Consider the following 8,550-nt stretch of genomic DNA (forward strand, 5'->3'; position numbering starts at 1 on the left):
ACACTTGTGGAAAGGCAGTTGCATTCCTGGAGTCTTTATTGCCAAATTGTTTAAAGGTAAGCATTCACTTTTGGAGAAATTCAATTTATATCCTGAGAATGTCCCAAATTGCTTCAGGATTTCAATTAGTGCGGGGACAGATTCCACCGGGTCCGAAATATAAACTAATAAATCATCAGTATATAACGAGACTCTGTGCTCAGTGCTCCATCTGTGAATTCCTTTAATGTTAGGGGATGCTTTAAGAGCAATGGATAATGGTTCGATAGCTAAGGCAAATAATAAGGGACTTAATGGGCAGCCTTGGCGGGTACCTCGGTATAAATTGAAATATTCTGAGTTTGATCTATTGGTGACGACAGAGGCGCTAGGTGAGGAGTAGAGGAGTTTTACCCATGCCACAAATTTAGGACCAAAACCAAACTTTTCCAAAATCCTGAAGAGATATGGCCATTGCACCCTATCAAATGCCTTTTCTGCATCTAGAGAGATAACCATCTCTGGGACCTCACAAGACACAGGGGAGTAGATAACATTGAAAAGGCGGCGGATATTACTGAAAGAATGGCGATTCCTTATGAAGCCAGTTTGGTCTTCAGAAATTACTTCACGAATTGTTGTTTCCAGACGCATAGCTAGGGCTTTTGCCAGAATCTTATAATCTGCATTAAGAAGAGAAATTGGTCGGTAGGATCCACATTCATTTGCATCTTTCCCGGGTTTTAACAACAGAGTAATTGATGCATTTGTCAGGGTTTGTGGCAGAGTACCTCGGGTTAAAGAGTCGTTGAACATATCAAGCAAAAGTGGTAATAGTTTATCTGAGAATCCCTTAAAAAATTCAATGGGGAAACCATCTGGCCCAGGTGCTCTGCCGCTTTGTATAGCTTTAATTGATCCCAGTATTTCGCTTGTATTCAATGGTTGGTCTAGTTTCTTTTCTTGGCTGTTATCAATATTCGGGAATATAAGACCCTCAAGGAACTTTTCCATGTCTGTGTTGTTGGGTGGGCTTTCTGATTTATATAAATTTGAGTAATAATCCCTGAAGGTATCATTAATTTCAGATGGAATTACTGTAGCAACATCAGATATGTTTTTAATTTGTGATATTTGCTGAGAGGTAGATTTAACTTTGAGTTGGTGTGCTAGCAATCTTCCTGCTTTCTCACCATGTTCGTACTGAAATCCACGAGCCTGTAATAATTGTTTTTCTACTTTGCCTGTCGACAGTAAGTCGTACTCCTTTTGCAAGTTAAATCTTTGTTTTGAAAGTTCAGGGGATGGTGTTGTTGAGTTTTGTAAATCTAGGTCCCTGATTGATTTGGTGAGTTGATCCTGTTTCTCTCTACGCAATTTGTTTTGCAACGATGAAAAGGCAATGATTTCACCCCTAATGACCGCTTTAAGGGTCTCCCACAGAAGAGAAGGGGATACGCCGTCTATTTGGTTGTTCATAATAAACTCATCAATGACTCAGTTTATCAACTCACAAAATGTCTTATCCCCAAGCAGAAGAGAGTTAAACCTCCATACAGGACGGGGTTTCTGTAAGAGATTAAATGATAGATCTAGAATTACTGGTGCATGGTCAGACTCTACTATTGCAGAGTATTCTGTATTAGCCACTGAAGGAAGGAGGGTTTTATCAATAAAAAAATAATCTATTCGAGAGTAGGACTGGTGGGTATGTGAGTAGAAAGAAAAAGTCTTATCGGTGGGGTTCTGAAACCTCCAGGGATCCACACATCCAACCTGATCCATAAAAGCCAACAAGGTTTTTGCCATTTTTGAAGGTGGTTTTAAAGTAGGGTTTGATCTGTCCAGACTGGGATTGATTAAGCAGTTTAGATCTCCTCCAAATATTAAATTATAAGAATTTAGGGTAGGAAGACTGGAGATAATTTTCTTTATGAAGTCTTCATCATCCCAGTTAGGAGCATATACATTAACAAGTATCACTGGTGTGTGGAAGAGTGAACCTGAAATTATAATATAACGGCCATTTGGGTCTGAGATGATGTCTGCTGCAGTGAATTGTACTTTTTTATGAAGAAGGATAGCCACGCCCCTTGATTTACTATTAAAGTTAGAGTGGAAGATTTGACCAACCCAGGGTTTTCGTAATCTAACTTGGTTTGCTGTTGATAAATGTGTCTCTTGTAGGAAAATTATTTCGGCCTTGAGTTTTTTCAGGTGAGCAAAGACCCTAGCTCTTTTAATGGGGCCATTTAGTCCTTTGACATTCCAGCTAACAATTCTGGTAGTACCTCCTCCTGTCATTATTACATTTGACATGGGTCTACTTTGTGCTTAAGGTTAAAGGTTAGTTTTGACATGGGGGCAGTGCGCTTGCCGTACAACTTGGAACTATATAATACACTAAAAACTACAACATATTGAACATAAAACACCATTCCTATGCTGGACTCCCTAACAGGGGCTAGCTGCAGGACTCCCTTAACTTGTACTTCCAGTAAGGCCTTCCTTAATTTCTCCTAAATGGGAGATTCTCCCAACACATTAAATTAGTGTGAAAGACCAACTTTGTGACATCACAGTAAGTAATAATAAAGTATAATTACCCACAACAAGTACATGTTGAAACGTATCAGACCGTAAGCTTGTATTACACGGGGTGGTGTGTATTTCAGAAAGCACAAGAGAGAAGTGGCTCTCACCTTAACAATAATAGTAGCGGGGATAACAATAACCATATCACCAACCGGTGAGAAACTGAAAAAATAAAAAATAAAGTAAAAATAGTCTACATATCAGGAGGAGAGCCGTACATATAACCACCCCCGTGTACCCGTTTATATGACCGTGATCATGACTTCGTTAGCCGGCTATCCGTCGGTCGTAGAAGGCTTTTGCTTCTTTCGGGGTGTCGAAGTAGACGGTTTCTCCTTCAAAGGTGACGCGCAGACGGGCCGGGTGTAGCAGTCCGAAGCGGACCCTTTTTCTGTACAGTTCTTGCTTAATGTCATTGAATGCCGCTCTCTTCTTGGCAAGGGGAGCGCTCATGTCCTGGTACACTCTCAAAGTCACATTGCGGAACTTTAATTCGTGTTTCATGGCCCATCTTAACATTGTGTCCTTATCAGAGTAGTTGTGAAAGCACACAACAAATGACCTGGACTTGGTGGAGCCTCGGTCTGGTACCGGACCGGTGCGATGTGCGCGGTCAATCAGCGGAGGTGAAGTAAACAACTCCGGTCCCGTCGTCTCCATTAGCAGGTCCGCTAGAAACTGCTTCGGTTCCCTGCCAGTTTCGCTGCCCTCTGGTACGTTCACGATGCGGAGGTTGGATCTTCGGGACCTGTTTTCCAGGTCCTCCACACGGTCGTAGAGAAGTTTATTCTGTGACTGCATGGATTTAATGATCGCTTCGGCCGAAGTGAGCCGCTCAAAGTTTTTGCCCACTATTGTTTCCGTTTCGATGAGACGTTTGTTAAATTAAATCACATCCCCTCGCAGCGCGTCCATGGAAACATGTAGTGACTGAGATGAAGTCTGTATCAGCGCCGCCATGTCGTCTTTCATACCGGTACGGTGGTTTTCCAGCAGGGAGGACAGCTGCTGCATCGTGACGGGCTCCCCCACGTTCTCGGGGGCTGAGTGGGTTTCCTCACCTGGGGATGGGCTCGCAGCCATTTTAGCTAGCGCTAACTTTCCAGCTAGCGAAGTAGTAGCACGATTTGCCTGGGTTTGTGAGCCTTGTTGTTTGTTATGTTTCGATGTCATTTTTCCATCCAGTTGTCTTCCTAGCAGGTTTGGAAACTTGCCGTATGGTTAAAAAGTGTAACAAAAAGAAGGTCTTAAAGGTCAAATATAAAAAGTAGTCGGGAGCTTCTCCGCACGCGACTGCTCGCTACATGCTCTAACCGGAAGTCCCGTATTACGTTACTTTTGAAGAAATTATACTTTGCTTGAGTATTTCCATTTTGTGCTAATTACAATTATTTTCACTCTGATACGTTTTGTTTCTTTATTTCTTTTATTTCTGTTTTTATACGCTAGGGGTGGGAATCACCAGTGGTCCCGCGATATGATAGTATCACGATACTGCGATATGCTGAGTATTGCGATAACATATATTGCGATTTATTACTTTTGTCAACCGCAAATTATGTCTCCAAAGGGAAAACTGTGTCAACATGTTTTATCTAATAAGATAGAGTTTTCAATCACTTCAATCATTTTTATTGTAGCAAAATAGGATTGTCAAGCAGACAGACTGACCAACAATGTCATAAATGTTGCACCTGACAAACTGAACTGTTTGTATTACTACATAGTCCAACTTAACTGAATGCAAACGTGTGGACTCAGTATATGAACTATAACTTATATAAATACGATATAAGAGTTATATAACTCAGTATAACTTGCGATGCACGGACGTCAAGGGCAGAGAGCCAGACGTCCGATTTAAACGCGGATGGCGCATTTCTGATTTCTTTCTCCGATGTCTCCATCTTTGTTTGACCAAAGACGCTGACCCGGGACTTCTGCTGACCTCACCAGAAAACTCCTCAGCACCATCTAGTGGACTGAAAAAGCAATTGATTTTATTTTTCCAGTACCAAAAACTTTATATAATAAAAGATCGATACTTGGCTTCCGTGTATCGATACAATATCGCCACACAAAATATCGTGATACTATGCTGTATCGATTTTTACCTCCACCCCTATTATACGCCAGAGTAATAGTTTGAGAAAATACTTGTTTGCTTTGTTTTGGAGAGTTGGATGATTAGATTGATACCTCTTTAGTGTCTGTTCAATACATAGAAGGCTACAGCCAGCAGCCAGTTAGCTTAGCATAAACACTGGAAACATGGGTAGCTAGCCTGGCTCTGTCTAAAGGTAACACAAACTCATTGTTCAGGAGACGATGACTGAACTCTTTTATTCTTTTCCTTTGCAACTTTGCTGAAGTGATGTAATCACCAATGATAATAATAATAGAGCTATAAGCTATAAGCTGGACCAGTACAGTGAAGTTCAGGTTAAAAGGGCGTTATTATTATTTTTTAATGGAACGGGTTTCATATCCAGAATATAACTTCTATACAAAGACTGTTTATTTTTTGTTTTAATTGTATTTATAAATAATAACTGACAATAATAATAATAATAATGATAATAAATAATTATTGTGTTTAATGATAACTGTCATACAGTCATAATGTTACACACTCCGGTACAGTAGGTGGCGGCATGCACCTTGAACGTTGGTTTGTTGCTTTTTAATGACACACTACACAATTGGTATTTTAACATACTTATTTACATACATATTTGTCAGTTTTTTGGCATACTATACTACCACTTTTTGTGTTTTTTTATGACATACTATACTATGACTTTTAAGACTATGCTATGGCTTTGTAATGATGTTTTATGACATACAATACTATACCATATAGCATATAACTATAGTATAGTATATATACCAGCGGTTCCCAAACTTTTTAGGCCACGCACCCCCTTCTACATCCCAACCGGGTTCACGCACCCCCATCCCCCACACCTTAAAAAAAAAAAAAAAAAAATCAACAGAGCCTATTTATAGCCGCATAACAATCGGACCAATGAGAGAACAGTTTGCTCGCGCGTGGCATTTGTTTACAAGATTTAGTCCGCTGTTAAATGTTGCAGTGTGAACACAAACCGAACAAAGGGGCAACTGCAACCAGTGGTGTATAAAGTACTCAAAAGCCATACTTGAGTAAAAGTAAAGATACCTTACTGGAAAACTACTCCAGTAAAAGTAAAAAGTCACCTATTAGAATACTACTTGAGTAAAAGTCTTAAAGTATCTGATATTTATTGTACTTAAGTATCAAAAGTAATTTTCTGATATTAAATGTACTTAAGTATTGAAAGTAAAAGTACAAGTAAATGCTGTTAATAAAAAAGCAAAGGGTCAGAATTTTGAGAATTATGAAGTTTATTCTTTTAAGTGCTGTGGCCACCATGACCAAGGACAAGGAGCTGTGTTGAAAATAATTGGGTTGGCTGTGATCCATCCAGGAGCAACAATGTTCAACATAATATATTGTACATAAGTATACTTTTGCATCTACTATGAACTTATCATCATAATTCTCCGAAAAGCAATATGACACTATGAAGGAGTTGTAACAGTGCGTTTATAAGTATGTTCATTCCGACTAGTGAGCATTTTTCCGTTGAATAGACGTTTAAAAGACGTCTACGCCCAAGACCAGATTTAAACGTGATTTGCAATACTATAATTTTTCGTCCTCTACATTGTGCTAATAATAATATATCATGATTTAGAGGCTTACTAAGACACCACATCCACATTCATCAGTTGAAAGCCAGTATTGGACATCACGTTGATATCTGGTCTAAACATGAACGTTGAATCAACGTCTTTAAATAGTCGGCTAAAAAACTTTCAGTTTTCAACGTGATTTCAACGTCACCGTGTTTTAACTGTCAAAATGCTCTCAGATCTATATGTAGCAACTAAATACTTAATGTTAGTAACACATCAACAGTTTCCACTTACAGGACAAAAGACCAAGTGACACAGGCAACAGTTCATTTGTATTTATTAAAGCACAATATCAATATAAACAATGTTCATTATATAAAACCACAATCTCCTTCTCCTTTAAATGTCGTTTTCAAAGCCACACAGGAGCCGGTTTCAGGAGATCTGCCATATTTTCAAGCTGGACATCTGTAAATAAAACAAGTATTTAAAATGTGTACAGTCCCACTCGCTCGAAAAATACGGAAAATACACGTGTAGTTTACATGTGAAATGTCCTCTATTTTATAAGGGACAGCCCACAAAGAAAGTGTCTCCAATATTAACTAACACACGTCTATGTTTACCTTCGTAACATGCTAACACTACAAGCTAACATGCTAACGCTACAATTGCTAGCAGCCTCTCCACCATGTTGAGCATAACATGATATTAATTGTTTGGTAATGATATTTCGGTTTGCAATATTGGAATAAAGTAGTTCAAGTACTTACAGAGTATGTCGTTAGCGTGAAGCCTCGTTTATTCCGTCAGCTCGTTCATTTCGCTCATCAACTCAGTAAGCTAGCTAGCATCGTGCAGACAGCACGCCAGCGTCTCTAACTTAGAAAAATGCACCGAGTCCGTGCGCATGCGTGTTACAGCAGTAAACACAGAGTTGTATTTTACGTGAACTTACGTGATTATACAGACATAATGTGCTCTGCTCTCATTACGATGTCCTGGGAGCTTCTTGTTGACAGCACACAGTCTATAGTTCCATATTTACGAAGTTTTGTATGAGACATTGAATGCGTTGAAATAACGTCTTCGTGTAGACCACATATCAACGGCCAGCGTAATATGATTTTGGAGAAATACGTTTAAAGTAACCAAAATCGCGTCTCTTTCAACCTACAACTGAACAAACCATCAATAATTTAAAACAAATTGGTGTTTTGTGACACGTTGATATTGTAACCGTAATTTAGCCGGTTCAAAAGACGGTTAAAATACGTCTAAGACGTTCAGACCCCAAATCAACGCTTTTTCAACCAGAAATCAACGTTGAAATCCGGGTTAGTGCATGGCATACTTTATGACATTTTTTTTTCATTGCATACGATGCTTTATGGCATTTTGTTGTTTTCTTTTTGTACAACCTCCCACCACATGGGGGCGTAGTGCCGGTGTGAATCAGGGCACAGGTATTATAATCAGTGGGGTCATTGGATACAGGTGGTGGCTAATAAGCAGAAGCAAACAGTTTTTGACCGTGCGCATTTGAATGAATGTAAATGTTATGATTTATTGATATATGGAGAAAAGTGGATAACGACAGAGAGTGGTTGAACTCTGTTTATGCGAGAAATAAATGCCTATATTGGAAACTGGACTTCGTTATTTGTGGCACGCGTCAGAACAAACATTTCAGCAACCGTGGTGACTTTATTTGGGAAGCAACGGTCACTACACTATACCATTGCATCTTTTAATGACACACTACATTTTTGGGCATATTATACGATGATATTTTCATAGCTATGACCATTTTAAGACATTTTCATGGCATATGAAATGTTTTCTATTTTTTCTATTATTTATATAGTCTTTTTGTACAGCATACTATACTAGGATATTTTTTATGACATCCTATATTATTATTCATTTTTATGGCATACAATAAGATTTTTTTTAAATACATTTAATGGCATACTATACTCAGCATTTCTTGTGACATTCTACATTATTATTGAGAAGAATGTCTCCATTGATAAGATGACAGACATCCTTTTCTTTGTAATGGTGGCTACAGCTCCTGTGGTAGATCGGTTTGGATGACTTCAGCCCACAGGTGAGTCTGGTAAATGAACAGTCTGGACCTCCAAACTGGCTGCCAGTGTTCCATCAGCTGAATGCCTCCTGTTGAGCTCAACACAGTAGCACCTGGTTTAAAGCTCCATCCACCATCTGTATGAGGCAACCGTTGCCTGATGATGTCATCCTGGAGACAGTCTCACTGTAACTCTATCCCTC

At 39.2% G+C, this 8,550-nt stretch overlaps 1 long non-coding RNA gene across 1 annotated transcript; it reads right to left on the minus strand.

Moving 5' to 3' along the window:
• Positions 1 to 6,575: 6,575 nt before the first annotated feature.
• On the minus strand, positions 6,576 to 7,662 carry LOC142933920 (uncharacterized). The gene is made up of 2 exons (XR_012947641.1): positions 7,029 to 7,662; positions 6,576 to 6,723 (listed from the first exon to the last, which is right to left on the minus strand). It is a non-coding gene; the product is annotated as an uncharacterized LOC142933920 (long non-coding RNA).
• Positions 7,663 to 8,550: the final 888 nt, after the last annotated feature.

The sequence above is a fragment of the Anarhichas minor genome, unplaced genomic scaffold (assembly GCF_050575085.1).
Source record: "Anarhichas minor isolate MPS153535 unplaced genomic scaffold, ASM5057508v1 ptg000006l, whole genome shotgun sequence".
NCBI lineage: Eukaryota > Metazoa > Chordata > Actinopteri > Perciformes > Anarhichadidae > Anarhichas > Anarhichas minor.